The sequence below is a fragment of the Neofelis nebulosa genome, chromosome 13 (assembly GCF_028018385.1).
Source record: "Neofelis nebulosa isolate mNeoNeb1 chromosome 13, mNeoNeb1.pri, whole genome shotgun sequence".
NCBI lineage: Eukaryota > Metazoa > Chordata > Mammalia > Carnivora > Felidae > Neofelis > Neofelis nebulosa.
Window position 1 is genome coordinate 58649574 of NC_080794.1, and position 14693 is coordinate 58664266.

The 14693-nt window shown below is 40.5% G+C and overlaps 1 protein-coding gene across 9 annotated transcripts in view; it reads left to right on the forward strand.

Moving 5' to 3' along the window:
- Positions 1-14693, forward strand: part of PLCE1 (phospholipase C epsilon 1) — a 324803-nt gene that overhangs the window by 15051 nt on the left and 295059 nt on the right. The gene's annotated exons all lie outside the window — the stretch shown is intronic.

A 14693-nucleotide genomic window follows, 5' to 3' on the forward strand; every position in this document is an offset into this window, starting at 1 on the left:
ATGGTATATGAAAAAGCATCTAACACTAAGTTGTTGTTGTTGTTGTTGTTGTTGTTGTTGTTGTTGTTTTTAAGTTTCTTTCCTCTGGTGATCAAAGCTGTCAGGAGCAAGGAGACCATTTAGAAGGCTATTCCCCTAGTCCAGGTTATGGGTGAAAAAGGACCTGATCTGATGTGGTGTCAGTGGCAACAGAAGGGAGTTAACAGTTGGGAAGAATTTCTTTGAAAAATCACTAGAATGTAACAGTTAACTGGGTCGATATATGGATAAAGAGGGCTAGAGATGAATGGGAAACTTCCTTTCTTGGTTCCTGGGAAAAAGAAGATGACAGTTAATAGGAAGGAAGGAGTTAGGCAAAAGAATTGAATTAGGGAGAGGAGGAGGACAGGAGTCTGGTTTTGTACATGGGGTGTTGGCTCTACCCAACAGGAAGTTGGAAAGTCAGGACTGCAGCTTGTGGAGAGAGGCTGTGTCTGGAAAGAGGCGTTTGGGAGTCATCCACATAGAGGTGATAGTTGAAGTCGTGGGTGGGAGTGGATGGGACGGCCAAGGAGTGGCCTGTGCTATTCAGAATCATTAGCGTTGTTGGCTCTAACTGGAGATAAGCAGGATAAATAAACCCTTGCCCAAGTGGGAACTAGGTCTACTGACTTCCTCAGGCTCTTTAACTCATTCAAGCAAAGTTTTACAGGATGAAGAAAATCACATAAAATAATTTCAGATTTAAAAAATTATGCCTTTGATTTGTAGATTATGCTTTATTTTAAATTATGCAAGTAATACATTATTGATTGGAAAGAATTGTAAACAATGTATAAACACAGTTAAAGTCCCCATTAACATTAACCCCTGACTTTCATTTTTAGAAGTTATCACTGTTACAAGTTCAGTGGGTGTTCTTACAAACTTTCCTAATGTGTTTATATAGTCATACATATGCATACACATAAAGATATACCTTTGTTTTTGTGTGTGTGTGGTTTTGTTTTGTTTTATATAAGTGACCTCATAGAATATTTTGTTCTTTAATTTAATTTTTATTTTTTAAAGTGAAACAGTATGCTCTGAAACTCTTTCCAGGTACATTTATCTAAATTTGAGTCATAAAGGCAAACAAACAAAAATCTGTTTTCCTGGGTATGAATGTACTATGTTTTATTTAATCATTCCCTTATTGATGGAACATACCGTGTTCCCCACTTTTGCACCTGTCTATCCCACAGACATTTATTGTTTGTTCTGTGCACGAGACTGCCCAGTAGATACTAGGATATGGTGGTAAATAGTAAGCCAGGGCTTTGCAATCTGTCGGGGTTGATGAGAAGCACATCCCCCAGGGGTCAACTGTGAATATGCTATTAACCTTATGACAGGGAATTTGTCAGACTCAGCCACTTGCTGAGTGCCTTCTCAGTGCCTTGAGCAGGAGGAGCTGGAAGTAGAGGGGAGAAAGGGAAAAGGTGAGCCTGTGCTAATGAGATGGGGACTTGCACCTCTGTCCCCAGGTCCAAGCCAAAGGTGGAGTGATTGATTTCGGGGGGGGGGGTAGGTTGAATTTGAGAACGGTTTTCTTTTTATAAATATTATCAAAATGAATATGCGAAGTTTAGAATTCCCGCTTGGGAGCTTCTGAAAGTATATCCACCTGGTTCATCATTCCCTTTTCTGTTGAGTGCATGGGACTGAGGCAGCTCCAGTGTAAGGACAGCTGGAAAAAGGAAGGAAGAAGAGCGCTTTTCTACACCTGCTGTATCCCAACCCAGCCATTCTCCTCCCTCTCCCTCTCCCTCTCCCTCTCCCTCTCCCTCTCCCTCTCCCTCTCCCTCTCCCTCTCCCTCTCCCTCTCTCTCTTTCTCTGGTTTACCTGCCTTTGATGCTCTGAATCGTACCACATCTAGTGAGAAAATTTGGAGCATAAGTATTTTATGCAGAAACACCAGGGCCATAATTTTCCTTCTCTTCATTTCTGCTGCCTTCACTCAGGACTCAGAGGAGGTTGCACTGAGAACCATACCGGTTCTTCTTTCTCCTCTTCCCTCTGTTCAGCACTGACTCAGCACCTGGGAGGCTCTGCCAGGGTGTCAGGAAGCTGCACTGTCCCAGGGCGAGACTGCCAAGAGCAGGGCTCCACAGGCGATCCTGAATCAATGACCTAGACAGACCTAGGCAGCCGTGTCCTCTAGCATGTGACACAAGTCTGGCTGGGAAATTTCTTGGGATCTCTCCAGTTCCTCAAGCCAAGCTCCTCCCAACTCAGGTTTTCTGCTTGCAACACAGTGAAGACTGGTTGATCTTTTTCATTCCACCTGTTTTTTACTCCTAGCCGAGCCAAACTGACCCTAGGGGCTGCTGGACCAATGAGTGTGCTCTTCTCCACACGGCTTTCATATATATGTCTGAAAAACAGCTCTGATCTGCTACCTTCAGGAAAGTGTACCTACCCACTTCTTTGGGTACGTCCCTCAGCCATCTTTTCCTCTCTGGCCACCACCTGTCTCCTAATACCCCGGCCACCCTGGCAGTGAATACCCAATGCTTTCACTATTTGGAGCTCCCTAAACACAACATGTGGTCTTCCCATTCTGTGCCTTACCTTGGGCTGCTCACTCTTTCCCACCCGCCTTTCCTCTGTACTTTAAATTCAGTTTAGGTCTCAATCATTCAAAAAAGCCTTCCCTGACACACACATACCTCCCCTCCAATGCTGATTCACCTTATCGACATTGATTTTTAAATATTTTTTAATGTTTATACAGTTTTGAGAGAGAGAGAGAGAGAGGGAGAGAAAGAAAGAGAGAGATAAAGCACAGCTGGGGAGGGGCAGAGAGAGAGGGAGACACAGAATCTGAAGCAGGCTCCAGGCTCTGAGCTGTCAGCACAGAGCCTGATGCGGGGCTCGAACTCACGAGCTGTGAGATCATGACCTGAATCAAAATCAGATGCTCAACCGACTGAGCCAGCCAGGTGCCCCAAACAAAACATTGATTTTTTAAATTTAGTACCTGTATTCCCCACCCCAGTATGACAGTCACAGTCACCTCTTTGTTCCTGGGGCTATGCTCAGGACCTGGAATATACTGGGCACTCGGTTTATGCTTGTTGAACCCAAATAACCTGGGGCAGGGGGCATCTTTGTGGTTCTTCTAGGTTTGCCCACCTGACAGATCCCTGACGTCCTAGGTGACATCTTGTTCTTTGAGAAATAATGCCCCATTAGTGAGAAAACTCACAGAGAAGACTTGCCTTGTAATAAATAACTGTGTTGCATTCTGTTTGGATGGTTTGCAGGGTGGAGCATCATCACTTTTAGATTCCAGACAAGTCTCTGCTTATAGAGAGCACAGGAGTAAGGAGGAGCCACATTACTGTCAAGGTCACAGAGGAGGCTCCTTGAGGTGCTCAAGGCTTCACAAATTGCCCTGCTCCCATCCCCACTATAACCCCACCTAGCGTGTGGAGTCTTGCCTTTTACAAAGTACCCTGGCCATAGCGGATCTCTTTTGTCCTTCCCTATAAATTGTCTTGGGAGATAGAAGGAACTGATTATACACAATTTAACAAAAGAGGCTGATTATTTATTTACCCTATAAATATTTATTGAGTTCCTGCTATGTCTCCAGCGAGGCCTTGGGAACATGGCAGTGGACAAAACCAGCACTTCCACAGCTCTCCAGAAGCTCTGATTGTCCTTCTGGATGCCAGCCAGTAACTAGTGTGCAAATAAGTAATATGTATAATCTCCAGTGGTAGTAAATGCTCACAAGACAAAGAGCAGTGTAATATTACGGAAAGTGATGGGTGGGAGGGGTGAAGGGCTGCTTTAGAGCCTGCAAAGCTTTTCTGAGGTGATGCTATTTGAGCTGAAATTTGAAAAGTGAGAAGGAACAGACCAGGTGACGTCTGAGGGAAGTGGGGTGACTTGCTGAAAATCCCAGGGTGGAGCTGGCTGAAACCGTGAAGCAGGCTCTTTCCCCAAGGTCCCTTGAGCACCCGTCTTCCCTCTCTACCATGTCCATGGACACCCATGGGTATGTCAGGGACATATACTTTCAGAAGCTCCCAAGGGGAGCTTCAGGGGATATACTTTCAGAAGCTCCCAAGCTATGGGCAAGAAGGGGATGAGGCTTGCTAACATGTGCCGAGAACTCTCACTGAGCATGGGCCTTGTCACCTGGCCTTGGAGTGTGCACAGCCAATCCAGAGCTGAGGACGGGTCACCTGGGGGCCAAATTTCTTCACCATTTGTCTCTCAGTAGGTCCCTTCCACAAGGGATCCCTTAAAAGTAGGGGCATCTGGGTGGCTCAGTCAGTTAAGCATCCGACTTCGTCTTAGGTTGTGATCCTGTGGTCCGTGAGTTCGAGCCCCATGTTGGGCTCTGTGCTGATGCCTCAGAGCCTGGAACCTGCTTTGGATTCTGTGTCTCCCTCTCTCTCTGCCCCTCCCCTGGTCATGCTCTGTCTCTCTCTCTCAAAAATGAACAAACATTAAAAAAAAAAAAGTAAATCTCACCTCTTTGCAGTTCAGCAGGAAGGAAGTATCACAAACTTCTCTGCAAGGCAGCTAAGAGGTTAGCATTCTGCCCTGTTTTTTTTTCCTTTTTTGTGATAAAGTATACATAACACAACATTGGCCATTTTAGCCATTTTTAAGTGTTCATTTCATTGGCATCAAGTACAGTCCCATTGTTGTGTAGCCATCAATACCATCCATCACCAGAACTATTTCATCATCCCAAACTGACAGTCTGTACCAGTTCAGCACTAACTCCCAGCCACCCTGTTTTAAAGCCCTCATGGGGCACTGGGTGGCTCAATCAGTTACGTGTCCAGCTCTTGGTTTCGGCTCAGGTCATGGTCTCGCTGTTTGTGATTTTGAACCCCACATCAGGTTCTGTACTGACAGCGTGGAGCCTGCTTGTGATTCTCTCTCCCTCCCTCTCTGCCCCTCCCCTGCTCGTGCTCTCTCTCTCTCTCTCTCAAAATAAATAACCCTTAAAAAAAACTAATAATAAAGCCCTGATGGATCATGGGTAATGAAGAAATGAATGCCATTTTACAAAAGCCTTTTCCCCCACCCCCGATTAGTTTAGCCTCCTTGTGTTTCATGCAGTATCATCAGTGTAGTCTGAAGACAGTTGGCACCAGAGTCACCTGGTCGGTGGGGGGAAGAAGGGAAGTGCCTATTGAAATTTAGATCTCTCCTCGCCTTCCTGAATCAGAACATCTTGGGCTAGCACCCAGGCGCGTGTATTTGTACCAAGTCCTCACATGATGTAAATGTGAGAATCACTGGTTTCAGTCTCATGGGAAGAGCACGTGAGGAAGAATATTAGCTAGGGCATAAAAGGCTTGCTATGGGGAAGTAACTACCTGCATTTGAATGTCTGCTTCCTCAGTGGCTGGCTGGATAATTCTGGGCAAGTTGCTTAATCTCTAAACCTGTTTTTCTTTTTCTTTTTTTTAATCTCCAAATTGGAAATTGTGGGCTTAGTATGTGCCTCACCAGAGTTACTGTGACGATTGAATAAGACAGGAGGTGCTCAGATCTTGATGTGGCCTAGAGGTGATGAGGTGACCCAAGAGACTGACTTACATGGGGTAGTTCTGTTTTCTTGAGGAGTTATGGGTAAAGTGGATCAAAGTTTGCTACTCCAAGTGTTTTGTCTCTGCTGTCATCCCACTGCAGGAAGGCAACCAATGTCATTAGTCAGGATAGGAAATATATAGAATGCTTGCAAGAACTGAGAGTGTTGAATATTTTCCTTGAAAAATCTTTTCAGAGACAGATTCATGTGGAGAAAGTCCTGAGAGGAATGGTTAGGTGATTGGCAGTAATGCATGTGGTGCTTAGTTGTGGGAAATAATTAAGAAAATGAAGCTCTGGCACCCGTCCCAGATACTTATCACCACGCCACTCTGGAACAAGGGCAATTAAGGTTGTCTCAAGAATGTTCTGGATGGTAGGTGCAGCAGTAGTTTGAGAGTGATCAAAGCAGCTTCCTGAATAGAATGTGGCTGTGGAGAAAGGAAGGTAGAGGGGGCTCAGGAGTGATGAACAGGACACAAAAGTGGGGGTGAATAGGCAGGTTCGGGGAGCAGCAGAGCAGACCCCCCTGGCTGAGGTGAGTGTCAAATTGGTGGGTTGGAGAGTCTGGTTTTGATTAGATCACCCTCAAACTTGGCTCTGTTCCTCCTAGTTTAATATTATAAACAACACCTGAACCTAGCATATATCTCTTTGATAAATTTCAATTAGAGTCAGTAGTTTTATGGAACATTTATACTTAGTGCCTAGCATAGGATTTGGCACATAGTTAGGTGTTTAAAAAACTTCTTTTGAATAAGTGCACGAATGAATCATACTCTTTTGGTTGACCAGCCATTTCAAGAAAGATCGAGTGGAAGTTATTGTATTCCACGGATGGGGCAGTATTATAAATATATTAAACAGGCGAGATTAGGCTTGATTTCAAGGGAGCAGATTATATAATTTTCCCTGATCTCCTCCTTTTTAAAATAATGTTTAGAACATTAGGAAAGGGAATGTTGATGTTTATATAGATTTCATCATGTTCAAAAGTTATTCCTTTAGATAATACACAACCGAAGCAGGATAAAAATGGAGTATACAATATAATTTCAGTTTTAAATTTCAGTTTAAAAGATGTATGTTCATGGAAAACTGGAAGGAAGTTATAAGAAAATTAGGACTTACCTAATGATCTTACCTTATCTTTTCTACTTTATGCTTATCAGACTTTTTTCAAATTTTCTACGGTAAATCTGTATTGCTTTATAATCAGAAAAATATAACATGTGCTATTTGTTAAACAGTATGGAACATGGTACAACACTCTTGCCAAAACTTGCTTTTTTTTAATTTTAGCCCTGGAACTTATAAAAATCATAACTAGTATTTGGAATAATGATATAATGGTAACAAAATGAACTGCACCTTACCAACTGTCATGTAACATCATTGATTTCCTGAGGAGCCCACACCACCCACATCCTGAGATTGGCCAACTCATGGCTCCTTGCTTCCTCCTGCATATCCTCACCCTCCCTAGATACCCACTACCCTCCATCACTTGTTAGAGGCTCAAGGATGTCCTGAAAGCTGGTAATACAGGTCTGAGCAACCCTGCTTGTTTCAGATTGTGGACTCGGAAGCAGCTCTGTACTTTGGGTGACACTGCCCTGAAAAATAGCAAGAATGTCAAGGTATTGACTTACAGGCTAAAAAAATGTAAACAACAACAACAACAAAAACAAAATACAAAAAGCTTATTTGCCTCATTTTTTTTCTTTTTTTTAAATTTTTTTTTCAACGTTTTTTATTTATTTTTGGGACAGAGAGAGACAGAGCATGAACGGGGGAGGGGCAGAGAGAGAGGGAGACACAGAATCGGAAACAGGCTCCAGGCTCCGAGCCATCAGCCCAGAGCCCGACGCGGGGCTCGAACTCACGGACCGCGAGATCGTGACCTGGCTGAAGTCGGACGCTTAACCGACTGCGCCACCCAGGCGCCCCTCCTCTCCTCATTGTTTTTCAATTAGGTAAAAAGTATGAATAATATTTCTTCTCCCATTTGGATGATGACTTCGTGAGAAATCAGAGGCACAACTAAAATGGACATTGAGTTTTAATGAGGTGTTCCATTTGCATTTTTAACTCTACTGAAAACAATCCAGTAGAATCATATCAGCTGTTTGTCAGCTGTTGGCTTGGGCTTCCACCCAGAATTTGATGTCACTGGTGGACATCTATAAGGAACAAGAGTAATTTTTAAGCTTGTTGACCAGAAGACCTCTGAAGACCTTTGTTGGTGCTGGTGTTAAATATAATGTAAATATAAAAAAGCAAATGGCTAGAAATGGTTATCTTATGCATTAAGTATGTGGATTTAAAATGCTTTCCATCTGTTAGGGCTTTATAGGCGAATCTCTATGAAACTGGAGAGTTATTTAGTCTGGAAAATGTTTTACTCCGTGAGACGATGAAATGTAGGCTAGATATCAGATGTGGGGGACCCAGGTAGGAAGGAGATCAAGAAACACAGGCATGAAGAAAAGAGTTTGCAGGAGCTGAATCATATCCTATATTGATTAAATCAGGATCATTTTACTGAGAGACTGTAATGTGAGAATGTGTTAGGGTACTAGAGCTGTTCTGTTATGTTTATCTCATCCAGAGTAAGTTACATTTCATCACATGTATTTTTAATTCTTTGGAAATACAATTACATTAATTGAGGAATGACTTATAGAATACCAGTTTGAAAAAAAAATTAGTGAATGGGTGTGTTGATATTGCAAGCTATCAATTAATTAAAAATTGCTTGTAACATGAGTTATATGTACCCCAACTGAATGGTGGCAATTGGCTGTTTGGGGAAGCCTGTTATATTTTTAATGCATAGGATAGGTAATGCAAGGGCTTTAAGGAAGTGGCTCTGGGTTCTTCCCACTTTTCTCTTCCCCTTCATTGCAAGGCTTCCACAATGAGTGCCTTGACCTGATGGGAGAACTTTCTAGCACCTATCCAGGATGGTTCTGCTGCTTCTGCTGCCGTTGTGCTTAGTGAGGGCAGAGTAGCCTCTGGCATATATTCTGACATGCCAGTCAGCCTACAGTCTTCCATCCCATCTCCAAAACATGGCCAAAATTCCCTCTCTCCTCCATTTTCTCCCTGGCCTTACTTCCTAGGGCAGAGTCCTCTTTTAAAGACTATGACATTCTCTGGGAAGTCTTTGCTGATAAGACTTGAGTTCATGCTGATTTCTGCCATTTGTATCGTCATTTTTTTTATCAGTTGCTTAATTAGTACACACATTATTGAATGATTCTGTCACTTTTTAACTGCCTGGACTATTCAGTGTTTTATGATATTAGCTCATATCATAAGTTTTTTCTTTATGGCTCCATAATAGCAAATGATTTTCATGTAGGCAGGGATTGTGCCTTTCTCTTCTTGTGAAGTCATGTAGTCCCTTGCACTCATGCTAGCACCCAGTACACTTGTAGAGACAAACTTAAAGAATAATTTAACTGCTTGCACTGGATGAGATTTTTTAAAAAAAATCATCACCTACTAACATACAAATAATGTTCTGGACAAAGCAATATGTGAGCAAATATTTATTGAGCCTTTGTTATTATAGTCCTGGGGGGTGATTTAAAAGAAATAAACATGGTTTTACATCAGGAAGGAATATGTGATGACTCTGGAACAGTTTTTATAATGATGAGAATAAAGGGTACTATTTTTTGAGGAATTAGTACTTTATAGTATTATTGTGAAGGTTACATGAGAAACTATTAGCCTCTCCCCATTTTACAGATATAAAAATTAAGCCTTAGCAAGGTTAACTGGAGATGGGATCCAAACTCAGATTGAATGATTCCACTGCCGTAGTGCTATGTCAGCACCATATTATACAATTGAACAGGTTGTTCAGTGCTGAGAGCTGGCTGAGAGCACAGGTGGGATTGAAATGCAGCCTGCAGTCTACTGGAAATGCTGATAGGGGTAAAGTATACAGTTGGAGGAGTATACACCACCCCTTTGTGTCATTTTATAGTCTTATCTGTGCTATACTATACAGTTCACAAGCCACATACAACCATTGAGCACTCAGAATGTGGCTAGTGCAGCTTAGGGGCTGAATTTTTAATATACTTAATTTAAGTTAAATTTTTATTTAAATGGCCACATGTGGCTAGTAGCTACTATATTAGCACAGGTGTAAAACTTCATATAAATGGAATCATTCAGTGTCTGGCTTCTTTCACACAGCCTAATGTTTTTAAGCTTCATCCATATATGTTGTATAATCAGAATATCATTCCTTTTATTCCTGAGCAGTATTCCAGTGTATGAATATACCACAGGTGGTTTATTTATCTGTTGATAGACTTTTGGGTTGCTTCCAGGTTGGGCTGTTATGAATAAAGCTGCTAAAGCCATTTGCATATAAGTCTATTTGTGGATATATGCTTTTATTTTATTTCTGCCAGTGGAATTTTGTCATCTGGTAAATGTATATTTAACTTTATAAGAAACTGCCAAACTGTTTTCAAAAGTGGCTATACCATTTTACATTCCCACCACAATATTCCATTTTCTCCACGTTCACACCAACTTTGGTATGGCTAGTCATTTTAATGTTAGCTATTCTAGTGGGGATGAATTCTATCTCATTGTGATTTTAATTGGTATTTCCCTGATGACTAATGACATTGAACATCTTTTCATGTCCTTTTATGTCATTTGTATTCTTTGGTAAAGTGCTTATTCAAACTTTAGCCCACTTTAAAAAATAGTGTTGTTTGTCTTCTCATTATCAAGTTGTAGAAGTTTTTTTATGTATTCTGGGTGCAGAGTCTTTATTAGATATTTATCTTACAGATATTTTCTACCATACAGTAATGGATTATCTTTTGAAGAGCAGGTGTTTTTAATTGTGTTGCAATTTATCCATTTGTTTTTCTTTTGTGTTCAGCCTAAGAAATTTCTGCTTACTCCAGTCGTTCTAAAGATTTTCTCCTATATTTCCTATTGGAACTTTTGTAATTTTGGCTTTTACATGTAGGATCCATTTTGTGATGCATTTTGAGTTAACTTTTGTGTGTGGTGTGAGGAAAGGATTGAGCTTCACATTTTTTTCGTATAGAAATTTTGTTGATCTGTCACAATTTCCTTATATTCCATATATATATATATATGTATATGTATATATATATACACACACACACACATATATAAATATATACACATATATATGTGTGTATATATATGAAGTATTCATGTATTTATGAAGTATTTGTTCAAATCTCTTGTCCATTTAAAAGCAATTGTGTTGTTAACTGCTTATTGAGTTATAAGAGTTTTATGTATTTTCTGGATATAGGCACTTTTGCAGATGCATGTTTTGTGAATATTTTCTCCCAATCTGTGCTTTGTCTTTTTTTTTCTTTTTTCTTGCTTTTAGAGAAGAAGTTTTAAAATTTGACTAAGTCCATTTTGTCTTTTTTTTCCCTTTGTGTCCTAAGAATTTTTTCTGTATCCCAAGGTCATGAAGATTTTACCTGTTTTCTTCTAGATGTTTTATAGTTTTCAATTTTATTTTAGCTTTATAGTCCATTTTGAATTAATTATTGTGTATGGTGTGATATAGGGGCTGGTGTTCATTTTCTTTTCTTTTCTTTTTTTAAATTTTATTTTAGAGAGAACGCATGAGTGGGGGAGAGGAGCAAGGGGCAGAGCAAAAGAGAGAATCTCATGGAGCATGGAGCCTGACATGGAGCTCTATCCCACGACCCTGGGATTATAACCTGAACTGAAATCAAGAGTTGGACGTTCGGGGCGCCTGGGTGGCGCAGTCGGTTAAGCGTCCGACTTCAGCCAGGTCACGATCTCGCGGTCCGTGAGTTCGAGCCCCGCGTCAGGCTCTGGGCTGATGGCTCGGAGCCTGGAGCCTGTTTCTGATTCTGTGTCTCCCTCTCTCTCTGCCCCTCCCCCGTTCATGCTCTGTCTCTCTCTGTCCCAAAAATAAATAAAAAACGTTGAAAAAAAATTAAAAAAAAAAAAAAAAAGAGTTGGACGTTCAACTGACTCAGTTTGATAAAGGGCATTTAAAATACACAGCTTATATCACATTAAATAGTGGCGTATTTAATACTCTCCCTCTAAGACTGAGAACAAGGCAAGGATGTATGGTCTCCATAGTTCTGTTAGTATCATAATTGGAGATCCTAGCTTGTGCAGTAAGGCAAGAATAAAAAGTATGCATTTTGGAAAGAAGTAAATAAACCTTTCTTTATATGAAGATGACATGGATGTCCATATAGAAAATCCCGAGTCATCTACAAAATATCTGTGAAAGTAATAATTGCATTTAACAAGGGTGTAAGTTATATTGTCTAGACATGATATTCAGTTGTATTTCTGCATACTAGCTGCATACAACTGGAAAATTAAATGTAAAATAATTCCATTTCTAATAACACTAACATAGGAACAAATTTAACAAAAGATGTGCACGACCTCTGTATAGATAAATACAAAATATTACTAAGATAAATTAAAGAAGATATGTATGGGGCTTCCAGGCTAGTGAACATGTGGAGATTTGGGGAGGGTAGTGTGCTTGGAGACAGCATGGAAGCTACTTACCATTTTCTCATACCTTGCCCTGTGCTTCTCTTCCATCTGGCTGTTCCTGAGTTGCACGTTTATAATAAACAGTAATCTGTGTCTCAGCCTCTCAGCCATGACTTTCAAAAGAGCAAATTCATCGTGGAAAAAGTGGCATCACATGTCAGACTCTCTTCTCTGGGCTTCCCTGATCTAACTGCCTTGGTAACTCTTTGGCACCTTCATGGAAGGTTCCAGATGAACCAAAAATTGTTGAGGGACAACGAGATAATCCTTTGTTTCAGTAACTTATTAAGAGTTCATATTCAGACAACAATACTATGCATGATTTGATTTTCCTGTGTAGGCTCCGCAGGGCTGTGTGGTTGACTCTGCCCCCACCCCTACACAACATAGCCAATTTACTCCCCCGCTATCCTCTGCCTCCTGTGAGCACACCCAATTCAGCTGAGCGACATTTCAGCACACACACAGTAAAAACAGACTGCCCATGTAGCAGCTCTTTCATCCATGACATGCAGAAAATAGTCGAGAAGGGCTTCCTGTCTCCTCAGGATCTACAGAGTTTTCTTTTTTTAAGTTTGCGTTTACATAAATATCACTCATAACTGAGACAGCTGCTAGGCCCAGCTATCACACAACATGTTGTATTAGTAAAAGTAATAAACATGTAGGAGCTATTTTACCTAAACATAGTTTAAAGCCAATTTAGGGCTGCTGGGGTGGCTCAGTCGATTAAGTGTCCGACTCTTGGTTTTGGCTCAGGTCATGATCTCAGTTTTTGAGTTTGAGCCCTACATTGGGCTCTACACTGACAGTGGGTAGCTTGCTTGGGATTCTCTCTCTCTCCTTCTCTGCCCCTCCCCTGCTTGTGCTCTCTGTCTCTCTCTCTCTTTCAAAATAAATTTTAAAAAAACTTAAAAAAAAAGCCAATTTAATTCCAGAGCACATCTTGTTCTCAGCATTTTGTTTTTAAAATACTATTGGATGTCCATGACAGTTCTAATATAAAGGCATTTCAAAGTAAATATTAGTTCTGAGGGTATCATATATTTGTTTTATGCAAAGCTTTTAAATAATAGTAAAATAGTTAGCAAATGGCCAAAAAGATATATGTATATATACATAGATGTGTGTGTGTGTGTGCATATACATACATATATTCTCCGTATATATGGAGAGAAAGAGAAAGAGAAAGAGCTATAGTGCTAAATAGCTGTATCATGTTTATGGATTAGAAACCTCAATATTATTAAAATGTTATTTCTCCCCAAATTGATATATTAATTTATATTACCAATCCCAGGCAAAGGAATTTTTTTTGTTGTTGTTTTTTTAAGAAATTGAGGATGTTCTTAAGGATTAGGATAAAGTGTGGCTTTACTACACTGGATAAAATAGAACTCTTTTTTCTCAAGTAAAAAGAGTGATATGAGGAAAATGCTGTTTGGGGAGGATTTTTCTGAAGGTAATATGGGATGGATTGAAACAGGAAAAGGTTAGAATTTAGAAGACTGAAAGCCCTTAAGGAATCCAGGTCCTAATGGACAAATATTGGGCTCAAAGAGCCATGGAAAAGAAGGAAAGAATCAAATGTCTGTTGAGACCAACTGTATACCTTGATACCATGCCAGGAATGTGGGATGCAGGGTATCTCCAAAACTCCTTAAGTTTAAAGATGCAAGGTCTCTGTTCTTCACAAGCTTTCAATTCATGCAGTGGTCCTATATAGTTAATAGCTACAGTATAGTGTTTCATGACATGTTTGTACTGGTGAAATGTAGGGAGAACTGTGGGAAACAGATGAGAGCAATTAATGCTGACAGTGGGTATCAGGGAGGGTTACAGAGGGGAAATGCCACTGGAGTTGGGTGAAGGAGTCTTAGCAGAGTTAGAAAACAGTGGGAAGGGAAATGCACAGAGGCATTAATGCTAGGCTGGTTCAGTACATGGCAAAAAGACCAGTATGACAGGATATTTTCTCCTAGGTATTGGTCAGAGATGAAGCTGAAAAAAATAGACTGGGACTAAATCATGGAGGGTCTAATGCGACCTTCTGACTCTCACTTTTTCTCTTTTCTCATCTCTTATCAAAAACATACATCTCTGTGTGCATGTTTATGTGCGCACATACATACAACTCCAGAATTTCTTGACATATTTGTACCGTAGCAAAGGAGAGGGAGTGCTGTCAATGTCACAACACCACAATCCTATCTGCCTCCACTCTTGGCTTAAAATTCTACTAATGTCTTTGATTCCATATTTCTAGGAGAGCAATAGGGAGAGAGGGGTGATTTGCAGACTAATCAGAGACTGTGTTTCCAGTGAGGATTTCCTTTCTTTGGGAGTTTTACAGTTGAGAATTAACCTGTTATGAACAAACTTTTTTTGTGATCCTCTATTTTTCTATATTGACAACCTCGTCAATTTATTAGTTAAAAAATATTTGTATAACTTTCTCACCTAACTATCAGTTAACTCCTGATATTTAATATGCACAGAGTATAAAGATTAGGGTTATCTCTGGGTT